Genomic DNA, 14,812 nt, shown 5'->3' with positions numbered 1-14,812 from the left:
CTGTAACATAATTTTTTCAACTAACATTATAACATAGTATATATAACGTATCTGTCCTTATTGCTGCATAGCTTTCAATAAGCATCATTTTAAAATAATTATCATTTTTAATAACTCATAGTTTCCCCATGAGTGGATTTATAATTTAGACTGGTCACAGTTTAGGTGGTCATTTAAGCTTTCTCCAATTTCTCAATATTATAAATAATAGCATCTGAGGGAAAGTTCATTCTATATATTGGATTATTTCCTTAGGACAGAGTGTCCCAGAAGTGGAATTACTGTGTCAAAATGTATGAACATTTTTATGGTTGAGACACACTCTGCCTAATTGTTGTCCAAAAGTGCTGTACCAATCTACACTGCTATCACCAATGAATGCCACTTTCATGGCAACCTCACCAGAATCATGTACTGCATTAGTATGTGTGGTGGTGGGGGGGATAGGGGGTGGGGGTAGTTAACAGGGGAAAAGCAAATCCTCATTGTTGTTTTCATGTATACATGAAAATAATAGTCTCCCACGATTGTTACACTAAGTTTTGAGTCTACAGAGTTTTTGATTGCCACGAAGAAGTTATTGTAGGTTCTTAGAGGAATAATATGCTGAAAATTTATTTACTCATTTATCAAAAAATCATTTATTGAGTACCTGTTTCTGCCAGACACTGTACGAAGTATGGAAGTGAACAAAGTATTTACAGTCCCTGCCCCAGAGGAATTCACGGTCCACACAGTCCAGTGATGAAAACCAGAAACTATGTTTCATCCCTTTCATCTGGATAAGGGCTATGATAGGAACACATGGGGACTCAGAGGCATGTCACTTACCAAAGGGACAGGACAGAAGGAAGAGGAGGCAGTCAGCAAGGAGTCATCAGCAAGTTCTGATCTTGTCCATAGGGATAAGTTGAAGTTGACCCATACATAGATGAGAGGAAACACTTAGGAAAGAGGAAATAGCATGAGCAAAGTTGTGGAAACTGGACAGTGTTTCCACACTGAGTGAATAATAATATGTATTGCGGTTTCGCTGGAGTGTAGAGTCTAAGACTGGATGTTGCAAGAGATGATAGCAGAGAGCCTGGAAAAGGCCAGATCAGAAAGCCCTTGGGGACTGTTGAAGAGCTTGGACTTCATGGGAGCCATGACCCAGTCCTATGTCATATGCAGAAGAAAGCTCAGTAAGAAGGGCCTCAGAAGTCCCTATAGGTGTTGAGCGTCTGAACTACAGAAGCCAAACCCCGATCACAACATCCCACTGTGTCAACTTTTTTTGTCTCATATGTTAGTCTTCTCTTGCCAAGCAGTGAAGAACTTTTGGGGTATTTTTCACAGCACCTAGCACATTGCTAGGCACGTGGCAGGGGCTCCAATAATGCTCATGGATCAACTAACTGGAGGTACCTCCTGCAATAATACATATACTCAAGAAACCCTTACTGCCCTGGCATAGCGCCAGCCAATCTCAGCGGGAGCTCAGTCACTGCCTCTCTTGGCAGATGTACTGCCTCAGAAAGCTACCTCCCCGCTTCTTGCTCCTTCTGCCAAATAAAAAAATGTGCCTGTGTACAAGAAACTATAAAGTATGTGATAACTAAGCAGCACATCGGGTGGCCAGCGGGGTGGCCTGAGGGTCATAAATCCTTCCCCATAGTACATTCCTCAAGCCAAGGACTCCCTCAGCTCTACTGGCAGTTTAGGAGTGCCACCACGACCCCCGCATTAAAATAAAATAGGTTTTTCCAATTGAGCACGTTAAAAGTCTCCTTTGAGTAGCTGCTGACCTTCTCTGAAGTATTACAACTTTCTACATTAATAACATCTACTTTAATGACGACAGGATATTAACAGGATGATTATTTCAACAATTAATATAATAGCAAGTCATTCATGCCCTGCTAGTAGTGGTATGAGCTGTGGGCAATGGGATCTGATGTGCTGCCTAAGATCCATCTGAGGAGGCAGTATTAAAATGATCTGTTTCTGTGTCATCTCCCCTCCCAGATTGTGAATTCATGGATGGCAGGGACCATAATCTATTTAATATCGGCATTCCTCCTGCCTTTCAGGATAACCCTGGCCCAGAGTGGTGCTCAGGGAGTACCTGCTGAAGTGAACTCCAGGTACCACTGTCCCCACCCTCTTCCTCATTCATACTTTTTAAGAAACAAAGAAGGAGGTGGTACAGATAACGAAGCCAGGAGACTTGGGAGACAGAAAGGAGACATCTTTGCAGGAGCCCAATCCACTCCAGCCTTTAGGAAAGGCTGTTTTGTAATATAAAAAATGATCATTATGATTCATTAATTGCTTATTTTGTGGTAGATGCCTTGCTAAGTATTTTACTTCTCATTCTTACAACAACTCTTTGAGGTTAAGAATTATATCAAGGTCACAATGGCCCTGAGACTCTTAGGACAACGACTGTGGAGTCAGACTACCTGGGTTCAAATCCCCGCTCTGCCATGTATCAGCTGTATGATGCTGGGTAAATGCCTTAACTCCTCTGTGCCTTAGTTTTCTCAGTTGTAAAATGAGAATAATATTACAGTACCTTCCCCGTAAGGTTGTGAAAATTCGGTGAGATAACGTATCAGCAAGTGAAGCATTCAGGAGCTTTCTAAATGAAATTATTATTACTACTGGTCCCATTTAATAGATGGCTCCAAATACCACACTCTTAACATTGCATAAGGTTAAGAGAGATTGCTTCATCAATAAAGCAGGACCAGAACCAATTTCTGATTTGGTGATGGAGGCTGGAGCCAGAACGGTTTTCAGTGCACAAAGCCACTGATGTCATAACCTTGATGAAAACTCTTCAGGATAGCCTTTGTTTTCCATCCCCCAGGAAGATACAGTCACTGTCTCCTCTGGACCCTGATATTCTCTACAGACCTCTGACACAGAAACATGTGCTGCACCTTTGTGATTTACATATCTGTCTTTCTCCATTAGACTCTGAACTCCTAGAAGGCAGAGACTCTTTTATTAATCTTTGCAATCCCAGCCTCCGGCACTGCCCTGGCAAAAAGTAGATGCAAAAGGTGAAAGAACCCTAGGTGGGCACTGTTTCAGTAAATGGTTCCCCAGTGTTCCTGACATGGCAGCTCCTTAAAAGTGAACTGTATATTTGAAGTTCATGGGAAGAACCCAAGTTCCTCATCCATCAGTAGGGCAGAAGGACAGGCAAAACAGTGATGAGAGAGACAACAAAGGAGGATCAAAGCGAGAAGCTGGGGACCAGTGGTGTCTTTGTTCAGTAGACTCCAAGGAGCAGAGGCTCAAAAGAGAGGCTGAATCTTTAGCCCAGAAACTGCTGAATCTAAGCTTTCTGTGGTGGGGAAGATGTACAAGGTCCTCACCAAGCAGAGAGCAACAAAGGCTAGAAACTGCCATCCTCGTTGGAAATCAACACAGCAAGGGAGACCCAGTCTACTCTCTGAATTATCTGGTGACCCTGAGATGAGCCCAACCACTGGGCCCAACCATGCTGGTTTAAAGGAAAAAACACTGGGCAAAGAGTTCGAAGACTTGAGTTCAGTCCTGGAAATGTACCAATTTTTCAATTAATAAATACTTGAGGATCTACTATACGTCAGGATTGCACTAGGCACCTGTAATACAACAATGAACATATCACTAATCTGCTGTCAGCCCCTGGAAAAGTCACTACCCCTTCTCTGAGCCTCAGTGTCCTCATAACGACACGTGGAAGATAACCTCTAGGTCATAGGATTGTTTTGTGTATCAGATGTGTTCTGGAAAGTTTACTGTACAACTTTGCAAAGGTAAATGCTGTATTTTTTACTAGAGCTAAACTAGAAGGCTTAGTAAAAGCAAGGACAGCCCCCCCAAATAAATGCCAAGGACAACTACCTCTGCCAGGTCTGGATAGAAACCAGTGGCACATTCCTAACCACTGAATTCCATGTAAGATGGTGATGGAAAAGCAGAAATCTGACACGTTCTCTTCAAATTCCTCTCAGGATCTTTCCCATAGTTACTGGTATCAGTGTTCATCACTGGAAACTGCACTATGGGGCCTCTTGGATGAACCCCCTGGATGCAACTGAAACTTCTTAAAAGAAGAACAGACTTAAAACTTTGTGGGTTAGAGGCACCTTTCCAGACACTGAGCTAAAATTACCTGACCCCTGGTCTTTCAACTGTTTGGAAACATTTGGTGGCCACTAAGCCTGTTGTTTCCTCATTTTCCTGCTTACTGGCACAAACACAACAAAACAGAAAGCTTGATGCTCTAACAATGCTCTCTGATTAGTGGTTTGCAGAATCCTCTGTAATTTTATGATTTGCCGGCTAGAAGAGTAAGAACAATGGAGTGGAAATAGTGGTGTTGCCCAAGGGGCAGTCAAGCACCCTGAACTTTAGACTTTGTTCTACTGTGGACTGGCTCTGTAAACTTGATTACAGACCTTAATTGCCTCATCCAAAAAATGGAGGAACTGAACCATATCAGTGTTGCATGAACTCTTCCATGAAAAACCAGTGTTCCTCAAGATGTTAATGAGAGTTCCTCAGAAAAGGGGCTCCAAGATCAAATAAAAACAGGAAACTTGTCATACTCCATGCCTTCCTCCCCACCCTCCCCAGTCACATGCACACTAAGGCTCTAAGAAGTCAACAATAAAGAAATGTACTTTGCATTATTCAGTCTGACCTTTCCTAGATTATTAACGTCTCTTCTGAGGAAGACACATTGGAATAGATCTCTCGGGTCCCTGGTCAGCTCTAACCCGCTGTGATTTGTATCAGAAGTACTTAACCAGTGCCTGGAGCATCCCTGTTTCCCACTAACCCAGTGAGGCACTTAAATGATACTCTGGCTTACAGAATTTCATTTCATGTAGTTCACTCCACTGTAGTGAGAGTACTAATTTTTTTGTGTGACATCTTTACTGGAGTATAATTGTTCTACAATGGTGTATTAGTTTCTGCTTTATAACAAAGTGAATCAGCCATACATATACATATATCCCTATATTCCCTCCCTCTTGCGCCTCCCTCCCACCTGCCCTATCCCACCCCTCTAGGTGGTCACAAAGCACCGAGCTGATCTCCCTGTGCTATGTGGCTGCTTCCCACTAGCTATCTATTTTACATTTGGTAGTGTATATATGTCAATGCTACTCTCTCACTTCGTCCCAGCTTACCCTTACCCTTCCCCGTGTCCTCATGTCCATTCTCTACGTCTGTGTCTTTATTCCTGTCCTGCCCCTAGCCTCTTCAGAACCATTGTTTTTAGATTCCATATATATGTTAGCATACGGTATTTTTCTCTTTCTGACTTACTTCAGTCTGTATGACAGACTCTAGGTCCATCTGCCTCACTACAAATAACTCAATTTCATTTATTTTTATGGCTATGTAATATTCCATCATATATATGTGCCACATCTTCTTTATCCATTCATCTGTCAATGGACACTTAGGTTGTGTCCATGTCCTGGCTATTGTAAATAGAGCTGCAATGAACATTGTGGTACATGACTCTTTGAATTATGGTTTTCTCAGGGTATATGCCCAGTACGGGATTGCTGGATCGTATGGTAGTTCTATTATTTTTTTTTAATTTTATTTATTTTTGGCTGCGTTGGGTTTTCGTTGTTGCACATGGACTTTTCTCTAGTTGCGGTGAGCGGGGGGCTACTCTTAGTTACGGTGCATGGGCTTCTCATTGCAGTGGCTTCTCTTGTTGCGGAGCATGGGCTCTAGGCGCACGGGCTTCAGTAGTTGCCGCACATGGGCTCGTAGCTGTGGCACATGGGCTTAGTTGCTCCGTGGCATGTAGGAGCTTCCTGGACCAGGGATCGAACCCGTGTCCCCTGCACTGGCAGGCGGATTCTTAACCACTTCACCACCAGGGAAGTCCCTATTTTTAGTTTTTTAAGGAACCTCCACACTGTTCTCCATAGTGGCTGTATCAATTTACATTCCCACCAACAGTGCTAGAGGGTTCCCTTTTCTCCACACCCTCTCCAGCATTTATTGTTTGTAGACTTTTTGATGATGGCCATTCTCACTGGTGTGAGGTGATGCCTCATTGTGGTTTTGATTTGCATTTCTCTGATGATTAGTGCTGTTGAGCATCCTTTCATGTGTTCGTTGGCAATCTGTATATCTTCTTTGGAGAAATGTCTATTTAGGTCTTCTGCCCATTTTTGGATTGGGTTGTTTTTTTTTTTTTTTTTGATATTGAGCTGCATGAGCTGCTTGTAAATTTTGGAGGTTAATCCTTCATCAGTTGCTTCGTTTGCAAATATTTTCTCCCATTCTGAGGGTGAGAGTCAGAATACAAGACACTTAAAACACTAAGATGGGAAACCTGCAGTTACCAAGCTCCTAATACTTGTTCCATACTGTGCTCACATTTGTCCATACATTATATTATTTAATGCTTAGACAACCGTAAGAGATAGTTATCCTTTTATTACAGAGAAGAAAACTGAGGCTTGAAGAGGCTAAGTAACTTGCCCAAGGTCATTCAGCTAGAATATGATGAGCACCAGATTTCAAACCTAGGACTACCTGTCTCCCAATTCTTGGTTCTGTTTGGGGCTCTGCCACCATAATTACCAGAAGATCGATCACTAACCTTCTTCCCTAACCTTCCCTGGTCTCAACTGCCAAGTGGGAATAGTAATCCTTGCACTGCTGCCCTCAGAGTTGCCTTAAGACTCAAAGGCAATAATAGGTATGAAAGGGCTCTGTAATAAGATATGAATATAAGGGGCACTTGAAATATTGTGAACAAATGTTGGTATTTCCTTTCATGATTTTTTAAGGTACTTGAGGTTCTTGTAGGCGTCCCATGAAGCCAACTGTCCTTATCCCAGTCACCCCACCTCTCCGCCCCGCTCCAAAATAGTGTTCCTTACAATTTTCCAGTTAGGATTTTGGATAAACAGAAAACACATCAACTTCCCAGTATTGAGTACTCTTTAGGCTAACTGTCAGAGTCACACTAAGCAGCCAATCTGCTTAAGGAGTCACAAGTAAAAACAGCAGTGAGGGTAGGAGTGTTGGGAGGCCTGTAGATACAGGAGACTCCTTAAATAGTGGAACATGCCTGGGAAATAGGTCCAAAGGGTCATTTGGGACAGCAGATCATAGAAGCCTTTGTATAAAATCTATCCAGAAGATCAATAAGTATGTTGTGTATGGGAGTAGGAGGGGGCAGGGTTGGCCAGCTTCAATTTGTTCTGGGATGGACAACACCTTGGCAGGGCCCTGACCGTAGAAACAGTAGTAGATGAGTAGGGCTCTCAACTCATTCTCTAGCCCAGCCTGGGATCACACCCTCATGATCCACACTGCTGTGGCCATCTGCTCCCTTCAGCTTCTGACAGAGTAAGGCCAAAAACAATAGCAAAGCATTCTTGGAACCAGGCCCTGGTCAGGGACAGATAAATAAATAGCAAAGTCCTTGCTCATAGAGAGGAAGGCACTGCACCAACATAGTTTGAGTCTAACCAGAGGTTCTCTTGTAAAACAAAGTCTCTGGCTCATGGGGTATATTCAGGAATTGTGTGAACTGAATGAATCAAAGGAGCATTCTTCTATGACTTAAGAGCACCTGTGGTGTCAGGAGCCCTGGATTCCAGTCCTCATTCTGGCATGAATATAATTCAGTGAATCTGGGCAAATTACTTAACTTCTGTGGACCTCAGTTTACCAACATGTAAAGCAGGCTCTGTCTACCCCACAAGTTGCTATTTGTAGCCAGTGACATAATAGTTGAGACATCTACTCTGTAAATGGCATGAGATGGAAGAGTGGGAGCTGACAGAGCATTGGGACACATGGTCTTAAAAGTTCAGAGCCCAGTCTGGGGAAGACTTGAAATAAGCTCCTTTTCTTTCTCCCCAGGCAATTTAAGTCTGCTTTTCTCACACTGAAGTCATTCTTTGCATTTCTATTGAAGGGAGAGGGAAATGTGCCACTCAAGTATGGAACAGAAAGGCTGCCATCTTTCTACCTTCCACAGTTTGTTCAGATTCACTGTACTGCAAAAGAGAGCAAAAGATTTGGATTTCTAATCCTAGCTTTTGTTAATCAAAAGCTGTAAAACCATAAACAAGCCTCAACCTCTCTCAGCCTTAGTTTCCTCATCTGTAAATTGGTGGAAGATTTCCTAAGTCATAAGATTATAGTTAAAATTCAATTAATTAATGATGAAAGAGTGTTTTGTAACCCACAAAATGCCACACAAACATCAGTCATTACAGAGCTGTCTTCCCATCAGCTCATGAGCTACACAGGACAGCGGTTATCACTAAATTGACAGGTGAGATAATCGAAGCCCAGAGAAAATACTGATGGTAACACACAGCTCAACTCTGACTTCCTCCAACAAAGGTAATTATTCCTTTTATTTGTTATAGGAGTTATTTATTAGTTTGTTAGCCTCATTAAACTAACAGATCTCTGGGGGACAGAGCTACATATATTTTATGCATTTTTGTACCTCAATGCCCAGCACTGGCACACCAGAAAGATGCTAAAGAAATAATGGCAGTAGAAACACATCCAGGACTCCTAATCCCAGGTATAGAGATCTTATAACAGGAAGTGGCCCAAACCTCATAGACTGACTCATCATAACTTATCTCTTCCTCAATTCCTCCACCCTAGCAAGACTTTCCATTACTAGAGAGAGTCTCTAAGCCTTTGTAGGTGCTGATCCCTTAGCCTTGAACATTCCTCATATGCTTCTTTGCTGAGCTAATTCCTATTCACCCCTCAGACCTGGAGGCCTTTCTAATCACCCCTAATACTGGGTCAGGTATTCCCTCTCCACCGCCCCCCCTCCATGTCTGTTTTATCATAGAATCCTAGCACACAGCATGTGTCAAAAGTATCTGTTGATGGTTGAATGACTGAAATAGTGGATCTAGAAATCCAAAGGAGATTCTTGGCCTGGAAGTCAGGAGGGCTGACTGTTTCTAATTCTAGCTCCACCACTGCTGTGCTCAGTGATCTCGGGCAAGCCCCAGTCCTTCCTGGACCATCCATAAATGAGCTATCATCTATGAATGAACTCAAAAGCACCGACAATATATGAGACTTAGACTCATGCTAAGTCCTAAGGGTGAGGAACTTCTGAAGCCAGCTGTGTGCTCCAGAGGATGGGAGGTCCAATATCCTCACCCCAAGAGCAGCACCAGGTACATGGAACTATGCTGTCAGCAGCCTCCCAGCCTGTTGGTTTACTTAATTTCTCCTGATGAAGTGCCAAGAATAAATCGTAGGTGAGCAGCAGAACACGTTAATGAGACCAGAGCCTAATGAATCTTTTCCTTCCTGTGTCAATTAGAATTTCAAAGCTAGGATCCCCAAGGACCAATTTATTAGGAACAGAGAGAAGCCTTTTGTTCATCAGCTGCTGCCTGAGCTACTTTCCCTGGTCCTGTATGTCTGCTATGTAACAATCTTGCTTACTCAGATATGCCACCTGGTGAGACAGACAATACTTCTGGGCTCTGAACTTGAGGAAGGAGAGAAGCGGTCTAGGGTGTTTCTGGGGGTGAGTGGGGAGGTGGTTAAGAGAATCAGAGTAGCCCTGACTTGAATGCTACCTCCCAAGGATACTGGTCTTCAAAGAGCTAATAGCAGCAGATCAACTTGCCATTCACCCAACTAAGTAGCAGGTATTGTGTGACACCTATTTGCCTAAGGTATTTTGAATCCTCCCAACAACCCCCAAAGTAGGTATCAACAGCACTATTTTTTTTTTTCGGCCGCACGGCGAGGCTTGCAGGATGGGCTCTCAGTTCCCCGGCCAGGGATTGAACCCAGGCCGCGGCAGTGAAAGCCTGGAATCCTAACCACTAGGCCACCAGGGAACTCCCTCAACAGCACTATTTTACAGACAGAGAAACTGTGGCTCTGAGAGACAAAGTAAGAATTTTAAGGAACTAAGGAACTAGTTGAGGAACTAGCTGAAGAACACAACCAGCAGTTGGTAGACAGGGATTTGAACTCACAATCTGAACTTGCAATTCCAGAGACTGGGCTCTTTCTATGAAACCACAGCAACCTTGCCCCAGGGCTGGCAGGGCCAGCAGCTGATGTCCTGAATGGCAGAGATGGCCTGTGGGCAGCCGTGGCCATGTTGGACACTTGCCACCAACACGCTGTCTTTTGCCCAGGCATAAGCAAGAGTGCCTGTGTATTGCTGGTCCTTCCATTCAATGACGTTGGCAATCTCACCCCGAGAACATAATCCAAGTAGAGTCACCATTGACATTACCCCCAGACTCCTCCCCCAGAAATCTTTTGATTTATGACGAGTTGCCAATCCTTGATCTAACAGCTCCCGGGTGCCTAGTTCTCTTGGCTCCCATACTGTCCTCTCCAAGTCACACAGGGCCAGCCCAGTTGCCACTGCAATGTCATCAACAGAGGCAAATTCCAAGGTGAGAAGGTAAGCAAGTCAGGTTTCCAAATGGCTATGAAATGGAATTTTAGGACTCTGGTGGGAAAAATGCTTAAGAGTGAGGTCAAGAGGTTTGTCCAAATTTACAGAACTAGAAAATAGCAAGAACCGGAACACAGGCATATATTGAATCCTAACCTGGCATCTATCTACCAAGAGCAGGAATAATAAATACAGAAAAAATGAGATCAGTGGTTTAAAATTTTTTTAAGCTTTTAATTTTGAGATAATTATAGATTCACATGCAGTAATAAATACTTTTTTGGGGGGTGGGGGGTGCTGTGCCTCATGGCTTGCAGGGTCTTAGTTCCCCAACCAGTGACTGAACCCAGGTCCTCGGCAGTGAAAGCTCGGAGTCCTAACTGCTGGATCGCCAAGGAATTTCCCAATAAATACTTTTTTAAAGCACTTAGCACAGTGTCTGGCACATAGAAACCCACCCAAGAAGTGTTGGCTATTAGATAATTAGGAAAAAGGGAGAAGGCATTCAGGATGGGCTTTTGAGGAAGAATTACTAAGTTTCTCTTTACAGAATGCTGAGGTATACCCATATAACACTTTAAATAATCTTTCCAATGATCCCATCAAGCAGGTATTAACATCCCCATTTTACAGATGAGAAAACTGCTCTCAGAAGTCAACTAACTTATCCAAGATTACTTTGTCCCAGTACATGCCAAAGCTGGGATTCAAATCCAGATATATCCAATTCCAAACGCTATGCTCTTTCTACATTTGCTTCTCTCAAGATAATATGGGCTGGGCTTAAAAGACAAGCCTGGATGTAGACTGGAAGTTAAGAGCAGGCTGCCGGTTAAGTAGGGGGGATAGCATGAACTAAGATGCGAAATTTAGCAACATACTGTCTTTGCAAAGAGTGGTAGTTCAAAGACATTGGCCAGAATAAAACAGTAAACTCACATGACAAAGACAAAATAAAAAGCTAAGGGGCAGATGGCAGAGGGTCACTGAATGCTAGCTGCTCTTGCCAACTATGTGGATCACAACTTGACTCCCCTTTGCTGGACACTAAAGAAAGAGAGGTAGCATGCCAAAACTGAAGAGCCATAGACTGGGAGGCAAAGGAAATCAAGTTCTACCACTAACTAGTTAAGTGGCCTTGGGCAAGTCACTCATCCTTTCTGGGTTTCTAATACCAGAGGATCAAACTAAAAGATGTCCAGGGACCTCTCTAACTTTGACCTTCCAGGAATCACTCTATTACCAGGTCATGTGTACAAATGTGAGTCTGGGAAATGCTAATGCTGTGATTAAACAACGAAGCCTGAAATGAAACACAGTAACGGTATGATAGGAACCTTGGGTACAGGGATAGAGAAAGAGAGCTAAGTGAGGGAGAGGAGAATAAAGAAATTAAATGGGATCCAAGTTAATCTTGGATAAAAGCCAGAAGACAGCAGGCAGGCAAGGGAAGGGAGACTGAACCAGGAGAGTTACCAATCCTGGCCTTCCTACTAACTTGCTATGTGGCCCTGGCTATTAGCCTCATTTTCCCATTGGCCAAATGCAGGGTCCTATATGTTCTGGCCTCAGCTGTCCCCTCTCCCCTCTCTCTTCTTTCTCTTTGGTGCTGTTCCAACCACACTCTCTGCCTCCTAGTTTCTCTACAAACATGCTCTTATCTTGGGGCCTAGCCTGCATATCTTCACACATATGAAATAATCTAATAATTAATGATTTACTCGTTTTCTGTCTCCCCCACTGAAACAAGTTCCATGAAGGCAGTCTTTGTTTTGTTAACTACCATATCTCAGCTACAGGAATAGTATCAGGCATTTGTTGAATGGACCCCTATGGTCCCTTCCAATTCTGGCATGCTATGATTAACTTATGGGCTTATGGAACTGGTGAAAATCTCAGAAGTTCAAAGTTCAAGCCTGGGTGAACTTAGGTTTAACCTGTCCTTTGGCTCCAATTTTTGATATTTGCTTTGCCTCAGAGGGTCTTCAAAAATCATCTCCAAATGTAACAATCACATCCTAACACACAACTACACACATGCACAAATAGACAACTATATACCACTTAATTCAAGAATTATTATCATATGCTAGATGTGAAACACAGTATTTCCTTAACCTGGAAAATGAGGCCTTATGCAGTTTAGCCCCAACTTACTTTGATAACTTTAACCCTAACCATACTCCATTCCTGAAATCCTATGCTCTGGCTACAACGGACTGTTTACTCTCTCTGAGACACACATGTGAGCTTCTGTGCCTTTGCCCTCATTGGTCTCTTTGCTTGGAAGCTACAGACTCCCCTTCTCAACTGCCAAATACTTCATCTTTCACGACTGTCAAATGTCTCACCTTTGAAGTCCAACTCAAATATCACCTCTTTTGTGAAGCCTTCCTTGATCTCTCAGGCAGTTAGTGTCCCCCCCTCCTCCAAGTTCCCAAAGCACTCCACATGCTTCCATTATAGTGCTCATCACTGCCACCTACTTACTTTATCTACCTCTTCTCCTTGATCAGTTATGGGCTCCAAAGGCCTTGACCATGTGTTTGCCTTCTCCTTATCCCTAAGGACCTACCTCTGTGCCTGGCACAAATGTTTATCATATTGGATGTCAACATGGCACCACAACTAATAACACTTCTTAACCTTCACTGGCACACTTGATCAGATAGTTCTTCCAACCAAAAGTTGGTTTCCCTCATACTTCTACCCACTAATATGAACTCCTACGGGACTGGAGAAGAAGCTGGAAAGAAAGAGGAGAAATAGTATTTGCAGAGCCTTGAATGTCATGCTAAGGACACTGGATTTTATTCTAGAGGTTTTATGAGCAAGAAAGTGATAGGAATAAGATCTATATCTTAAAACCTATGGAGAGAAAAAGGGGGTTATATTTCAGGGTCAAAGACTGGAGATGGGGAGACAGGCTAGTTGACAATGAAAAAGTCTCAGTGAGAGAGGATTAAGATCTGGCCTTGGATGGTAGCACTGGGGATAAGAAGATGGGCAAAACATTTCAGAGACAAAACCACATAATGAAAGCAGTTGCCTACTTTACCTGAGTGAAACTCTGCTCAGAACAAACTTCTTCCAGGTGGAACTTTGTGACCTCTTTGCATCCAAGATGGCCCTGAGGGTAACCAGAGCAGGGAAAAAGCCTCCATGACTAGGTGAAGGGGAAGAAGCAAGTCTAGGATTAGCAAAGACCAAGCTCCAAGCCAGTGAGTAGGGCTGTAGGAGACAGCTCAACGTCCTGCTAATAGCTGCTACCTGCAGAAGTTTCTGCAAAGAAGTCGGGTTTGTGCCCTGAGCAGAAAGATGCCCTCCTGACTTGGAGAGCTCTAGCCAGCTTTAATACCAGAGACTCTGATGATTTTCAGCGGTGCTTTGTTAAGGAAAATTATCCAAAAACTGGAAGTAAGGGAAAAAGATAACTGTGTGAACTTTTAAAGTCATGTTAGGACATTTTTTTTAGTATGTATCTGAGAGTCATCTGATACTCTTGGAGAATGGAATTTTGTTTGACTTACTGTTCACAAACAGTTAGGGCCCAAATATTTTAAAACTCTGCAAAGTTAGAGATTAACATATAGCAAACTGAGAAGTAGAAAAGATAACATGAAATGTTACATTTTTATTAGAACATTTATCAATTTTGGATCTAATTTAGCAATCTCATTTCAGCAATCCTTTTTCCACTAAGAACATAAATCCAGTTTCTCAGCTATTCTCTTTCTGCTGGTTCCCACACTGAGTTAAACAAAACTTGACACATGCTCACATGGATGAGAATTACGCCCTGACATAGTACACACATCCACAGGCCTGCCTACCTACCTCACAGGAACCAGATGCCAGGAGGCAAAAGAAGCCTGACATCCAGGCACAGGATTTAGTGAAGTGAAACAGGTGGTCACTTATGAAATGACATAAAGCTCAGTGTAGCAGAAAGGGCACAAAGCTGAGAGTCAGACCTGCCACTAATTTATTGTGTGACCTTGGGCCTATTACTTACTGCCCCTTGCTGGGCCTCAATTTCACAATTATAAAACGGGTAAGTTGATCTAGGTCAGTGTTGTTTTATAAACTGTGTTCCTGGCAACTATGCAGGTTTAAGGCAGATGCCTCACAGCCTGTCTTTGATAAGGGGGAGGCTAGACTGGTGGACTCTGGGCCCACCACTGCCAATTCTAACGAGCAGCTCTGTTTGAGATGTTGAGTTATATGTTTAAATAAAGGGCTCCTCCATAAACTTGATAACTGTTAGTTAAGATCTCTTCCCACTCTGACATCCTAAAATTCCATCATTTTATGGCAAATGATCCTGGGGACAATACAGAGCCAAAAATATCTCCTCTTACCCTATAC

General features: G+C 43.0%; 1 protein-coding gene across 11 annotated transcripts in view; it reads right to left on the bottom strand.

Annotated features, from left to right (window-relative positions):
* Positions 1 to 14,812, bottom strand: part of RALY (RALY heterogeneous nuclear ribonucleoprotein) — a 79,660-nt gene that overhangs the window by 21,412 nt on the left and 43,436 nt on the right. The window contains exon 3 of one of the 11 annotated variants that reach the window (XM_082670319.1): positions 13,503 to 13,574. The exons of the other annotated variants lie outside the window; for them this stretch is intronic. The gene's annotated coding sequence lies outside the window, so the exon portion shown is untranslated. The remainder of the gene's footprint in view (positions 1 to 13,502; positions 13,575 to 14,812) is intronic. 11 annotated transcript variants of the gene reach the window in all.

The sequence above is a fragment of the Grampus griseus genome, assembly GCF_964374135.1.
Source record: "Grampus griseus genome assembly, chromosome: 14".
Classification (NCBI taxonomy): domain Eukaryota; kingdom Metazoa; phylum Chordata; class Mammalia; order Artiodactyla; family Delphinidae; genus Grampus; species Grampus griseus.
The sequence above is the reverse complement of the archived record's forward strand: the minus strand, read 5'-3'. Positions and strand labels throughout refer to the sequence as shown.